At 40.9% G+C, this 16,057-nt stretch overlaps 1 pseudogene; it reads left to right on the top strand.

Annotated features, from left to right (window-relative positions):
- The first annotated feature begins 2,017 nt into the window (after nt 1-2,017).
- LOC138093034 (NXPE family member 1-like) lies at nt 2,018-15,627 on the top strand (annotated as a pseudogene).
- The last annotated feature ends 430 nt before the right edge of the window (nt 15,628-16,057 follow it).

Raw genomic sequence — 16,057 nt, 5'->3', positions numbered from 1 at the left:
TATACATGGATATAACCTAATCATTTTACGGTACACCTGAAACTAATACAATATTAAGTCAATTACAATTCAATTGAAAAGAAATACATAGAATTTTAAATTATTTGTGGGAAAATTAACAAATTTATAATATTAAGCTCTAATACTTTTAAAAATGTTAAAGTTTTTCACTCAAGGTCTTTAAAAATGTTCTTCAAAAGAGTTTTCAAAATGCCTTCATCACAGTCAGAGATTATCTTCTATTGTATTTTCTGATGATTATCACTGTTATAGTCAAATGCTATTTTTACAAGTTTATTTTGTATCCAGCTCCTGTTGACTCTCTTAATACTAATAATTTGCTAACTCTGGTGGGGATTTTTTTTGTGGATAATAACAACATCTGCAAAAAATAAAATTAAAAAGCGAAGAAAAATGAAAAATAAGACAGCTTGCTTCTTTCCTTACAATTCTCATACACTTAATTATTTGTTTGTTTCATTTTGTTTCAGTGTTCATAACTTTTAAGGTGGCAAACATGTTTTTCTTATTCCTGACCTTGAAAGGAACTTGGGCTCTATTAATCTTTATTTTTAATTATATCTCATTTTCTTGCTTCTTGTCCCTTTTGGTTTACTCTATTGCTTTGTACAAACCGCAAGGGTTTTACTGATTGATGCTGGGGTGCAGTGGACCTATTTTTTTGTTTGTTTCTTTAAGCTTTATGTGCGTTCCAAAGTACAAGAGGGTTGACAATCACCAGTCTATAACCATTGTTCTCATACTTATCAGACTTGATTGCAAGTGAGGCTTTTGAAAACAAAAATAAACTCCTGGACAAGGCATTTAGTAATTATGATTCAGTTTATCTGGGCTGTAGCTTGAGAATCCATATTTTTTGAAAAGTTTGCAGGTACCTCTGACCATTAACAGGATTTAGAAATCACTGAATTTGAGTACCTATATAAACATGGTCTAGTGTGAAAAGGATAAAAAGGAACCTCTAACCTTCTGATGATTTCTCAGTAAGAAGTTGACAGATGTTTAGGTGGCTTGGGGGAAAATCTGTAGATGGTAAGTCATCCCAGAAGAGGAAATCATATTAGTAAAAACCAAGAGCTGAAGGAAAGGAAGGTCACTTCCTGAAAAATACAGTTACTCATGAAAATGTAACATGCAGAAAAGGAGTGGCAGGAACAGGAGAGTTAAAACAGAGGCCACAGAATAAAGCCATACTAAGACTGAACTTTACCCCAAGAGTAATGAGAAGCCATTGAAAGGGTTTCAGCAGGGAAGGACATGAGTAGAGTCTTGCTGGAGAAGGACTGATGTAGTAACAATGGAGAAAATTAATTGGAGAGAAAGCAGGATGGAAGCCCTGACCCTTGGGATGACTACTACAATTCAGGCAATGAATGATGGTAACTTGAACTATAATACAATTACAGATAGGTAAAAGATGTATATAAGTAGAACTAAGAGACAGTAATGATGACTGGTGATAAGATGTCTAAGAAGAGGAAGAGAAATGCACTGGAATCAATTCATTCCTCATAAGTATTCTCTGAGCTCTGTATCTTGGATTTAATATATTTATCTAAAAACGTTGAGGCATTCTGTAAAACAATGAGGTTAAAGATAAATGTTTATGTCTTATTCAAAATTGCCAGAGTTTAAATAAAACTGATGATAATATGTATATACATATTCAAATACATAATAAGTAAAAATGATTTGGATGGGTTCATTTCAGAGTATGTCACATTCCTTGCCATTTCAGTTTTGGTCCACTCTAACTTAGCCATTTCCCTACACCACCAGAGTGAAAGTGTGAGTTGCTCAGTCATGTCTGACTCTTTGCAACCCCATGGACTTTACCCACCATGCTCCTTTGTCCATGGAATTCTCCAGGCAAGAATACTAGAGTGGGTTTCCATGCCCTTCTTCAGGGGATCTTCCTGACACAGGGATCGAACCCATGTCTCCTGCATTGCAGACAGATTCTTCACCATCTGAACCACCAGGGAAGCCCTGGAACAGCTCCACAAAGTCCCCCGACCCTAAAATACCACCAAGCCTGTTAAAGTCACCAACAGAGACTGAGCTGCGGATAGAGAGGATCGTGGAGAAACTAGACCAGCTGATCCCACCCAGACCCTTCACCAACGGGAGCTCCACCACCAGCACCACACACAGCAGAGCCACCCTCCTCAGCCCTCGAGACACATACTGCAGGGGGGACCGGCTGGACGTCCTGCTGGAGGTGAGAGACCACCTCGGACGCAGGAAGGAATATGGCAGGGATTTCCTCAGGGCCAGGATGTCCTCCCCAGCCCTGGAGGCAGGTGCTTCTGGAAAGGTGACAGACTTCATCTACCTTGTGAGCTTCACTCTGTTCTGGGAGGGCCAGGTGTCCCTGTCTCTCCTGCTTATCCACCCCAGTGAAAGGGTCTTGGCTCTCTGGAGGGCCAGGAACCAAGACTGTGACAGGGTTATTTTCAAAGGCAGGGCTGTTAATAGCCCCACCCATACCCTCCTTGAATGTGGCCTAACTCTGAGCCCAAGTGCTGAACCGTGACACTTGAGAGAAGCCTTCTACTGTCTGAGGCCTTAACATGTACCCTGTGAGGTCCTGACTGGTATGACCACCAGTAACTGAGAAATTTCTTATCTTACTGTCAAGGAAGAAAGCCCTTTTTTCACAGGTAAGTATACCTTTAGATACCTGAGAGGTGACAACAGGCACCACTACATACAGTTCAGTTCAGTCACTCAATAGATCCGACTCTTTGTGACACCATGGACTGCGACACGCCAGGCTTCCCCATCCATCACTAACTCCTGGAGCATGCTCAAACTCACATTCAAGTCGATGATGCCATCCAACAATCTCATCCTCTGTTGTCCCCTTCTCCTCCTGCCTTCAGTCTTTCCAGCGTCAGGGCCTTTTCCAATGAGTCAGTTCTTTGCATCAGGTGGCCAAAGTGTTGGAATTTCAGCTTCAGCATCAGTTCTTCCAATGAATAGTCATGACTGATTTCCTTTAGGATGGACTGGTTGGATCTCCTTGCAGTCCAAGTTACTCTCAAGAGTCTTCTCCAACACCACAGTTCAAAAGCATCAATTCTTTGGCACTCAGTTTTCATTATAGTCCAACCCTCACATCCATACATGACCACTGGAAAAACCATAGCTTTGACTAGATGACCTCTGTTGGTAAAGTAATGTCTCTGCTTTTTAACATGCTGTCTAGGTTGGTCATAGCTTTTCTTCCAAAGAGCAAACTACGTGCCCACCTCAATTAATAATGGGCTTGACCCTCTCAGATGCCTCTGCTACTCAAGGTCTGGCTAGGTATATGGTGTCTTCCTGAACCCCCTACTCATGACTCCCCCCACCAAGGTTGGCATTCTCACTCAGATGTTCAATAAAAAAGGACTGCCGAGGAGGAATTGTGTATTATGCATATCCTTTTCCATCATGCCCTATGGTAATCCCAGATCTCGTCATGTCTTTTACTGTAGACCTAAGTTTTACAAAATATGTTCAGTGGAGAAGTATTCTGCTATGTGTTAATAGGTTTTATACTGGACAAGTTCTCCTTGATAAGTGTATGACATCTATGCTTCATCTCATATCATTTTCTGTAGACTACCTCTTAAGTATCTCTCGCATTTACCCATTTCTCTCCAAGCCGAGTGTTCTTACCTCTGTTCAGGTCATCATTATCTCATCTAGATTACTTGCCATAGCTTCCTTTCTGTCTCTCTTACCCGCTCTAATCCACTGTTCACTGTAGCGTGAGTCATGTTTCCAGAAATTCACCTTCTTCCAACTATGTGTGTACTCACTCAGTTGAAGCCAACTCTTTTCTGACCCCATGGGCTGTAGCCCACCAGGCTCCACTCCCCATGGGATTCTCTAGGCAAGAATAATGGTGTGAGTTGCTGGTTCTTTCTCTAGGGGATCTTCCCAACCCAGGGATCAAGCCTGCATCTCCTGAGTCTCCTGCACTGGCAGGGATTCTTTACCAGGGGGCCACCTGCGAAGCCCATCTCAAATTGATCTCAAGGTCAGGTACCGTCAGCTATTCTCAGGTCTCTGGCTGGAGGAGTCCTTCATATTCCCTGAGTTGTGATCTAGCAGTTCTCGGAAACCACAAGTTGAGCAGGCCTCCACAAACTGGGGTGTAAGCATGTTTCTCATATCAATCACAGCAACGTCAATGCCAAGGCTCTGCTCACAAACAGATATTCACTTCCTGGTCTGCCAGCTTTACACTAAGCTGCAAAACACTTCCTGAGCCACTTTGGAATTTGCAAAGGGTAACTTATATGCCACCACAAACCCCAGAACCTGGGGGCCAATCCCTGAGACCACCTATCAGTATCAGACTCTTTTGCTGCTTTGCTAATTTACTGTTAAGTCTTGAGGGCTCAATCCATTTCCTTTTCCCTTTCCACTCCTTTTTTCCCCTAGGGATCCATTTTTTTTCCCATGGGTTCGATTTCTCTAAGCTTGGCCACAGAATGGAATGCTAGGTTCCCAGCAGCAACCCCTTTCTAAGCAGTTTAATTTTTTTAATTTTTTAATTTTGTTGGCATATAGTTAATTTACAATGTGCTAATTTCAAATGTAAAGCAAAGTGAATCATATGTATATATATATGTATATACATATATATACTCTTTTTTAGATTATTTTCACATATAGGTCATTACAGAGTATTGAGTAGAATCATCAGTTCAGTTCAGTTCAGTCGCTCAGTCATGTCCGACTCTTTGCGACCCCATGAATCACAGGACGCCAGGCCTCCCTGTCCATCACCAACTCTCAGAGTTCACTCAGACTCACGTCCATCGAGTCCATGATGCCATCCAGCCACCTCATCCTGGGTCGTCCCCTTCTCCTCCTGCCCCCATCTCTCCCAACATCAGAGTCTTTTCCAATGAGTCAACTCTTCGCATGAAATGGCCAAAGTACTGGAGCTTCAGCTTTAGCATCATTTCTTCCAAAGAAATCCCAGGGCTGATCTCCTTCAGAATGGACTGGTTGGATCTCCTTGCAGTCCAAGGGACTCTCAAGAGTCTTCTCCAATACCACAGTTCAAAAGCATCAATTCTTCAGCGCTCAGCCTTCTTCACAGTCCAGCTCTCACATCCATACATGACCACAGGAAAAACGATAGCCTTGACTAGACGGACCTTAGTTGGCAAAGTAATGTCTCTGCTTTTCAATATACTATCTAGGTTGGTCATAACTTTCCTTCCAAGGAGTAAGTGTCTTTTAATTTCATGGCTGCAATCACCATCTACAGTGATTTTGGAGCCCAAAAAAATAAAGTCTGACACTGTTTCCACTGTTTCCCCATCTATTTCCCATGAAGTGATGGGACCAGATGCCATGATCTTTGTTTTCTGAATGTTGAGCTTTAAGTCAACTTTTTCACTCTCCTCTTTCACTTTCATCAAGAGGCTCTTTAGCTCCTCTTCACTTTCTGCCATGAGGGTGGTGTCATCTGCATATCTGAGGTTATTGATATTTCTCCCGGCAAGCTTGATTCCAGCTTGTGTTTCTTCCAGTCCAGCGTTTCTCATGATGTACTCCGCATAGAAGTTAAATAAGCAGGGTGACAATATACAGCCTTGACATACTCCTTTTCCTATTTGGAACCAGTCTGTTATTCCATGTCCAGTTCTAACTGTTGCTTCCTGACCTGCATACAGATTTCTCAAGAGGCAGGTTAGGTGGTCTGGTATTCCCATCTCTTTCAGAATTTTCCACTGTTCATTGTGATCCACATAGTCAAAGGCTTTGGCATAGTCAATAAAGCAGAAATAGATGTCTTTCTGGAACTCTCTTGCTTTTTCCATGATCCAGCGGATGTTGGCAATGTGATCTCTGGTTCCTCTGCCTTTTCTAAAACCAGCTTGAACATCAGGGAGTTCATGGTTCACATATTGCTGAATTCTGGCTTGGAGAATTTTGAGCTTTACTAGCATGTGAGATGAGTGCAATTGTGCGGTAGTTTGAGCATTTTTTGGCATTGCCTTTCTTTGGAATTGGAATGAAAATGGACCTTTTCCAGTCCTCTGGCCACTGCTGAGTTTTCCAAATTTGCTGGCATATTGAGTGCAGCACTTTCACAGCATCATCTTTCAGGATTTGAAACAGCTCAACTGGAAGTTTTCAAAGTCAAGCTTCGAGTTCTTTTCCCTTGAAAGTGAAAGTGAAAGTGAAGTCGCTCAGTCGTGTCCGACTCTTTGCGACCCCATAGACTGGGGCCTACGAGGCTCCTCCATCCATGAGATTTTCCAGGCAAGAGTACTGGAGTGGGGTGCCATCGCCTTCTCCAGAGGATCTTCCCGACCCAGGGATTGAACCCGGGTCTCCTGCATTGTAGGCAGATGCTTACCGTCTGAACATGCATTCCAGATCTTACATAGTTATCCAAATGTTGGCTCCTAATCCATAGTCCCTGATTCTCTTCTGAAACAAGTAAAAGCACAGTTGGGTTTCTGCTCTTTCCCTTTGATCTCTGATGGTACACCTCACCAGATCTCCTCCTGTCCACTAATTGTCCGTATGCCTGAGTCCCAGTAAGGGTGAAAATGTGCTGATCCCTTCCTTTCTCTAGAATGAACCTGAAAAGACATCCATAGCACCAAATCAGGTACCACTTATATCTGCTGTACTCCTGGGTCCCCATTCACCCATGTTCCCTTTCTGCCTGCTACCACTTACCTACACAGGATTGGAACAAACAGTGAATCAAAGGGAAGATAAGAGCTTTGACGCAGAAAGTCAGGAAGCCTTTCATCAACCGGAGGAAAGAAATGCAATATATATTTATTCATGCATCAGACTGAGCAGGGTTTCCCAGGTGGCATTAGTGGTAAAGAACCTGCCTGTCACCGAAGGAGACATAAGAGACATGGGGTCAGGAAGATGCCCTGGAGAAGGGCATGTCAACCCACTCCAGTATTCTTGCCTGGAGAATCCCATGGACAGAGGAGCCTGGTGGGCTCCAGACCATAGGGTTATAATGAGTCGGACACGACTGAAGTGACGTAGCAGGCACACACAGACTAAGCAGGACTTTCTGCCAGCTCTTTGAGAGGTATTAGGGACACAGCAGTGGATCAAGCAAATGCATTACCTTCCTTGAGGAAGCTTACAATCCTCAGAAAGCAAGTTTCTAGAAAAAATGAAAGGTAAACATAAAAAATAACATATATAAAGAGAGAACCCTGTGATAAGAGGTCTTCATGCCATGTTGAGGAGCCTGAACTCCTTCGTGAGGGGAATTTTAAATAAGGGATTTTAAGCAGTAATGAAGCTGCATTTGCAGTTCAAAAGGATACTTTGGCGGTTGTGTTGAAGAATTTAGATGGAATAAAACAGAGACAATCTGGCTAGTGGCTTATAGCAATCTAAAAAAAATATTATATGAACTTGAATAAGTGATGCAAAAGTAGCAAAAGAGAAGAGAACTTGCAGGTTAGATAAATACTTTGAATCTAAAATTCCAGACACCGTGAATGCATGTGACAGAAGAACAGAGCTGCCCTGAACTCAAGGCTCTCTCAGAAAGGTATTTTCCCTAAAGCATATACAGTGGATACACACACACACACACACACACACACACACACAATCCTAATGCATACACACACAAAAAAAATGCCCAATAGATATAAAATTTACAATGATAATACTTTTCAGTTATAGAAAATTTTAAATTATCCTTCACTCACAAGCAAGTAGCTTCCATTACCTATATTGTGTGAACAGTCATCTGTTGTCTTGTGAAGGTCCAGTGTGGAGCTGAAATGATGACACATCTTAACCACATTGATCTCTCCTGATGTGACAGTAAGCTTGCTTTGTCCTGTGGTAGGTGGTGTGTAGCAGGCATCTTCTAAGAGACATTCTGATGCAGAGGAAACTTCATCAGCATCAACCCTAGCAACCAGGATTTTCCGAGGGCACTGTTCATAGCAGGGGGTCTCTGAGGTCAATCACTTTGAATTTTAAAGAGAAAAATCAACTCAAGGAAATTATTTCAAGCTCCTTTGATAACAGATTTCATCTCAATTTTTTCCAAAGGGGAAAGGAGTCATATCCTATCTCCAGATTTAAACCCAGGAGTGTATCTCCTAGAGTCAATGATTCTATATGGGGAACATTCTGGGCAAATCTTTGATGGATACCCACAGTTTTAGAGTAGGAACATTTTGATTTAGTTAGCCTAATTCTCTGTAGGCATAACTTCCTAACCTTTAGTGAATGCACTTAAAAGTTTTATAGGATGTTTTCCATTTCATTAAATGTGTTTTAGTGGCAAACACAAAGCCACGTTACTTAGGAAAGAACAATGTTTATACTTAGCTTTAATAGAACTTTCTTTAAAGCCTATGAGTTTACCAATAACAATCATTTTGAGATTTACTTCAACTGATTTATTGCCTAATATTTATTCATTTATTCAGCAAATGTTTATTGAGATTCTAACAGATATGAGGCATTAAGGGCAAATGGAGAAAAATAAATGTTCAGCACGGTTGCAATCTGAAAGACATTTAACCTACCAATTCTGTGAAGGAAGTAAAAATGCAGAAGGGCTTATGATAAGGTGGTATTTGACTTAGCCCCTAAGGATATCTGTAGACAGGGAATGGAGTGAAAGAGAAAACTCATAAAGATCACGAATAAGGTTGCCAGGGTTAGCAAACAATAGTACAAAGTATCAGTTCAATTTTGGTAATTTCTAATTGCCTATGAAGAGTTGACTCATTGGAAAAGACTATGATGCTGGGAGGGATTGGGGGCAGTAGGAGAAAGGGACGACCAAGAATGAGATGGCTGGATGGCATCACAGACTCGATGGACGTGAGTCTGAGTGAACTCCGGGAGATGGTGATGGACAGGGAGGCCTGGCGTGCTGCGATTCATGGGGTCGCAAAGAGTCGGACATGACTGAGCGACTGAACTGAACTGAACTGATGCATATTACATGAGATAAAGGGAAAATATTGCACAGGAACTACTGATGCTAAAAAACTATTGCTCATTAGAAATAATTCAAATTTAATTTAGTATTCTGTATTTTTATCTGATAACTCTAATCAAGAACAAAATTACCATGAACTTTGTTCACCAGTCCAAAGGAGTGAGAGCAATTGGCGGAATGCAGCAAAGACTGAGGCTAAGAGGAGGAAGAAACTAAATTATGGATGCTCTCGAGTATGAAACTGAGGATTTTAGTGTTTCTTCAGTAAGTTTTTGAAAGCTACAAAAGCCAATTCAAGGAAGAGAGTGATGCAATCCACTTTGTGCTCTAAAGAGCAAATTCACAATTTAACAAGATGTGCATGACCTATAGAAAGACAATTTAAAACGTTACTACTATGTGATATAAAATTTATATAAACAAAAGAAAAAATACTATTGTTTCTGGGTGGGATGACTTAATACTGAAAAAAGGTCAACTTTCTCTTTAATATTTTCTTATTGTTGCTGCAACAAAGTGGCTTGAACAAGTGGACCATCTTGCAGTTCTGTGGCTCAGTAGTTCAACCTCAGTCTCAGTGAGCTGAAACCAACATGTGGCAGGGGCCAAATGCCTTTCTGAAGGCTCTGGAGGGGCATCTGTTTCTTTGTCTTTTCAGGCTTCTAGAACGGCCCACATTCCTCAAAGCCCCCTTCCTCCTGTTTTCAAAGCTGTAATGGTGGGTCAAGTCCTCACACCACATCTTTCTGAACCATTCTTCTGCCGCCCTCTTCCACTTTTGAGAACTAAGGAGATTTAGATTGGTCCCACCCAGATAATCCAGGATATCTCCCATCTCAATATCCATACCCTTAATCATATCTGGAAAGCCCCTTTGTCATGAAGGTAACAGATTCACAGGCCCCAGGGATTAAAAAGAAACCTTTGGGGAACCATTAGTTTGTTTTCTGCAATCTCTAAACTAATCAATAAATACAGTGGAATCTTAATAACATTATTAACATACTGTTAAAAATACTCAAGCCTAGGACTTCCCTGGCGATCCAGTGGTTAGGACTCTGAGCTTCTGGTGCAGGGGGCATTGGTTCAATCTCTGCTTGGGGAGTTAAGATCCCACAGGCTGTGTAGTGCAAACAAAATTTTTTTTTAAATTTTTAAATAAAAATTAAAATTAGGACTTCCCTGGTGGCTCAGAGGGTAAAGAATCTGCCTGCAATGCAGGAGACCCGGGTTCAATCCCTAGGTTGGGAAGATCTCCTGCAGAAGGGAATGGCAACCCACTCCAGTATTCTTGCCTGGAGAATCCCATGGACAGAGAAGCCTGGCGGGCTACAGTCCATGGGGTTGCAAAACATCAGACACGACCAAGCAACTAACACTTTCACTACTCTAAAATGATCAAGTAAAATAAACATGTAAGACCGATCATAAGAGATTTGTTATATATTTGAAATAGTCCTGCAGAGCACTTCCTCTGACACTTAGCAAAACGTATATCCTGACACGTTACTATTATACAAGATATGGTTTATAATAATAAACTCAAAGACTGTATCCTCACCAAAGGATAGTAGCACATTATAAAGATGGATGTAGCAATGTTAAGTTTCCAGGGTCAGAATATTCAACCATCCAGGTTGTGATGCTGTCAAACATCATAGAAGCCCAACCCTGTCACATGGAAATTCCAACATAATTATAGGATTATGAAAACTCTCTTTAGCAGGCCAAAATGACCAGGACTTAACAACTCCTCCAGGTCATAATGGAAGAGCTATTTCAGAATTTTTTCAATTCTGCCATCAGTGCCATTTTGCACTGTCTTTATTGGTTACTTACACAGAACAACCATGCTGATAAACTCTTCTGTGGACACAGACAACCAGGGGCTAAGCATGGAGAGTGAAGCAGAGACTGTGGGTGGTCTCCTAAAATCCATTCCCCTCTCCCTCTTTAGTAATTGAACACCATAATCTTAGCTGGGTCCAGTGTCACCGAAGTAAAGGCCACAGCCTTCCCGCAGCTGGTTATGGCCATAACGAGATTTCTGCCAGGATTGTGAGTGGAAGTGATATGGGAAACTTCTAAGGCATGCCTTTAAAAGTGAAACAACTTGCTCCTCCCTTCCTATTGGCTGAACTGCAATATAATGATAAGAGTTGAAAAGGCCATATTAGGCTGTGGGACTGAAGTCATATATTAAGAATGCACTTTAATTGTGGTGAAGACATCAGGGGTTTATGCTCAGTCGTTCAGGCATGTCCAGCTCTTTGCAACCCCATAGACTGTAGCCCGCCAGGCTCCTCTGTGCATGGGATTTCCCAGGCAAGAATACTGGAGCGGGCTGTCATTTCCTATTCCAGGGATCTTTCCAACCCAGGGTTTGACCTGCATCTTTTGCATCGGTAGGTGGATTCTTAACCACTGTGCCACCTGGGAAGCCCAGGGGTTTATGCATAATGCTCAAACTCATCAGCTGTACACATTAAGTATATGGGGTTTTGTACACCAATTAAATCCCAGCAAAGCTGTAAAAGAAATAATAAAATTAAGAGCATCACATTAGCCTCTCTTTAAAAAAAATAACAGCTGAACAAGCACATAGAAGGAACTGGAGTCCTGACACCATGTAACATCATATTAGCCCCGGCTTGCTCACCCTATGACTGTTATGTGAGGGATAAATACATTTGCATTTTTTGGTCATCATTATTTTCTTCCTACCTAATACAGAATGTGATATTAGTACAGAAGTGCTAATGTAACCAAACCAAAATACAATGCATTGGTCTAATGGTAGGAAAGTGATATAGTGAGTGACAAGGAAGTTTGACAGGTGAGAAATTGGATGGTTAAAGTTACCTCAAATCAAAAATCATGGTGCCTGCTACCTGATACACCCTGGAAGGAAGACCTTGTGCCAAGAGAGCCTGTACTTCGAGTGGAACTCACTGAAAACAATCTCAGAATATTGGTTTGCACTGGCTGCTGAATGTAACTTTTAGCAAAATCTTATTTAAAAACATGAATTCAAGTTAGATTTTAAACTTTTTGAAGTTTTTAAAATGTAGATGTGATATTTTTAAGCTATTTTTTAAATTTAAAAAAATTCCAATGAAAATGCTCATAGAAAAAAATAAAAGTATTGCTTCATTAATAAAACAAGGGTAAGTGATTTGATACAAGGACACCAACTGTCAGACCGGCGATACTCAGGTTAGAAACCAAGGTCTACGTCAGCACAGCATCAGCAGAGATGCCAAAGAAATGACAGAACCTCAGGACTCAGCTAATAACCAGATTTGGGAGAAAATGACCAGGAAGGAGTCAAGATGACTCAGAATCTCTTAAAAGAAAGTCAGAGGAGAAGGGTCTAAAACAAATCGAATGATCAAAGAGTAGTACTCGAAAGGGAGGAATTAGGAAGTAGGAGTCAGCAGAAGAGAGAAGGCTGGATATTTAACTTATCCCAGTGGAATCGCCTACCACCAATTTGTCTGTAACCACAAAGTGAAAAGGTGAAAGAGAAATGCCAAGTTGGAATGAACACTCCTGTCCCTGGTGGTTATACTTTACAAGGAAGTGGATTACATTTCACAACCAGATTCAGCTAATACAATTAAGATAAATGACTGTTTGAAAGGAAAACTCATTTACCTCCTGGGAGACTCTATACTGGGGCAATAACTGCACTACTTAACTCCAAGTTATAAAAAAGCATGTAATTATTTTATATTCTTATAGAAATTTAGGCTGATTTTAAAATATCTTTAATGAGGTCTCTATTCTCTCTTTTTGACTGTTTTCTTTTCAACTTCACTTATCTTAATAGATTTGAGCCTTTTAATTTAAAATATATTGTATTCCCTTTTTCATGAGAAATGCTGTTCTTATTTATAAATCCCAATGAAAACTCTACATTTTGATTGATACTTCACACATACAAACAGGTACTCTACCCCAGACCCTAGGGAAGATCCAGTTAGAAATAATCTTGATGGTTGAGCTTTTTAAATGATAGGATATACTTTTTAGAATACGAAATCCAAGAAGGCAAAATGGTTGTCTGAGGAGCTTACAAATAGCTGAGAAAAGAAGAGAAGTGAAAGGCAAAGGAGAAAAGGAAAGATATACCCATCTGAATGCAGAGTTCCAAAGAATAGCAAGGAGAGATAAGAAAGCCTTCCTCAGTGATCAAAGCAAAGAAATAGAGGAAAACAATAGAATGGGAAAGAATACAGATCACTTCAAGCAAATCAGAGATACCAAGCGAAAATTTCATGCAAAGATGGGCTTGATAAAGGACAGAAATGGCATGGACCTATCAGAAGCAGAAGATATTAAGAAGAGGTGGCAAGAATACACAGAAGAACTGTACAAAAAAGATCTTCATGACCCAGATAACCACGATGGTGTGATCACTCACCTAGAGCCAGACATCCTGGAATGTGGAGTCAAGTGGGCCTTAGGAAGCAACACTACAAACAAAGCTAGTGGAGGTGATGGAATTCCAGTTGAGCTATTTCAAATCCTGAAAGATGATGCTGTGAAAGTGCTGCAGTCAATATGCCAGCAAATCTTCAAAGCCCAGCAGTGATCACAGGACTGGAAAAGGTCAGTTTTCATTCCAATTGCAAAGAAAGGCAATGCCAAAGAATATTCAAACTACCGCACAATTGCACGCATCTCACACGCTAGCAAAGTAATGCTCAAAATTCTCCAAGCAAGGCTTCAACAGTACATGAACCGTGAACTTCCAGATGTTCAAGCTGGATTTAGAAAAGGCAGAGGAACCAGATATCATATTGCCAACATCTATTAGATCATCGAAAAAACAAGATAATTCCAAAAATAACATCTATTTCTGCTTCATTGACTACAGTAAACGCTTCGACTGTGTGGATCAAAACAAACTGGAAAATTCTTAAAGAGATGGGAATACCAGCCCATCTAACCTGCCTCCTGAGAAATCTGTATGCAGAACAAGAAGCCACAGTTAGAACCAGACACGGAAAAACGGACTGGTTCAAAACTGGTAAAGGAGTATGTCAAGGCTGTATATTGTCACCCTGCTTATTTAACTTCTATGCAGAGTACATCATGCTAAACACCAGACTGGATGAAGCTCAAGCTGGAATCAAGATTGCTGGGAGAAATATCAATAACCTCAGATATGTAGATGACACCACCCTGGGCAGAAAGTGAAAAGGAACTAAAGAGCCTCTTGATGAAGGTGAAAGAAAAGAGTGAAAAAGCGGGCTTAAAGCTCAACATTCAGAAAACTAAGATCATGGCATCCAGTCCCATCACTTCAAGGCAAATAGATGGGCAAACAATGGAAACAGTGACAGATTTTAGTTTGGGGGGCTCCAAAATCACTGTAGATGGTGACTGCAGCCATGAAAGTAAAAGGCACTTGCTCCTTGGAAGAAAAACTATGACCAACCTAGACAGCATATTAAAAAGTAGAGATACTACTTTGCCGACAAAGCTATGGTTTTTCCAGTAGTCATGTACGGACTTGAGAGTTGGATCATAAAAACAGTTGAGCACTAAAGAATTGATGCTTTTGAGCTATGGTGTGTTGGAGAAGACTCTTGAGATTTCCTTGGACTGCAAGGAGATCAAACCAGTCAATCCTGAAGGTAATCAGTCCTCAATATTCATTGATGCTGAAGCTGAAGCTCCAATACTTTGGCCACCTGATGCAAAGAACTAGCTCATTGGAAAAGACCCTGCTGCTGGGCAAGATTGAAAGTAGGAGAAGGGAATGACAGAGATGGTTGGATGGCATCACTGACTGAATGGACATGAGTTTGAGCAAACTCTGGGAGTTGATGATGGACAGGGAAGCCTGGCGTGCTGCAGTCCATGGAGTCACAAAGAGTCAGACATGACTGAGTGGCTGAACTGAACTGATTCTTTTAAGAAATATTCATCATTTCCTTCTATTTATAAGGCTTATTTATTTTTTGATTGTTTATTTATTTAACTGCACCAGGTCTGAGTTTCAGCATGTGGGATCTAGTTCCTTGACCAGGGATCAAACCCAGGCACCCTGCATTAGGAACATGTAGTCTTAGCCACCGGCCCACCAGGGAAGTCTCAAGGTTTACTTATTATCAGCACTAAAATTTTTTATCTTCATGGAACTAAAGTTTTTAAGAAACAATTCCTTCTGGATGCAGAAAGACTAGGCATCAGTGGGGAAAATTCAGGTCCTCTTTTATGATTTTCCTACTCTCTGATAGATGTAGATTATATCCCCCAGGCAATTGACCAAACGTCAGCCATCATCATCATACTTGGCTAGCATTTCAGACCCTTTCCTGTTGACATTTTCATTCTCAGGTCATCAGGGTCAGAAAGGCTACAGAATGACTACTCCTAAGAAGCCCAGTCACTAAAATGACTCTTTAAGATAGAGAACATCTGGGAGATACACGTTGACACAGAGAGGTTTGGAGACTTCCATGGTTACATTCAACATCTTACCATGAAGGACATTTTCAAGTCTCAGTGTAGGCATCATTGATACCAGAGCCATGATCTTTGCATATGGCACCCAGGGTAACCACACACATGACCATGTGATTGAAAAGCAAATTAACATGTGCTCAAACTATATTTGCTAAAGCAGTTTACAAAATCCCTACAGACCAGTCTCTACAAATCATCCTAGTTGTATTGTCAGCGAAGTTTTACTTATTTTAGGGACTAAGAAAATCAAATTTAAAAGATTCCTTCTGGGCAGGCAGGACACTTAAGAACAAAAACAACCAATATAAGATACAAAAGCGAGAGAATCAGATGCAAAGAATGATTATACTCTGTCCAGAGCATGTCTACATGTGAATGCTTTTACTCTTTAGTTAAGTTTGGTTGGGGACTTTCCTGGTGGTCCAGTGGCTAAAACTACATGCTCCCAATGGAAGGGGGTGGGTTTGATCCCTGTTCAGGGAACTAGCTCTCACATTCTACAACAAAAGAGTTTGCACGCTGTAACAAAACTGGAAGATCCCACATGCTGCAGCTAAGATCTGGGGCAGCCAAATAAATTAAAAA

Source organism: Capricornis sumatraensis, chromosome 16 (assembly GCF_032405125.1).
Source record: "Capricornis sumatraensis isolate serow.1 chromosome 16, serow.2, whole genome shotgun sequence".
NCBI lineage: Eukaryota > Metazoa > Chordata > Mammalia > Artiodactyla > Bovidae > Capricornis > Capricornis sumatraensis.
This window is presented reverse-complemented; position numbering and strand designations above follow the sequence as displayed.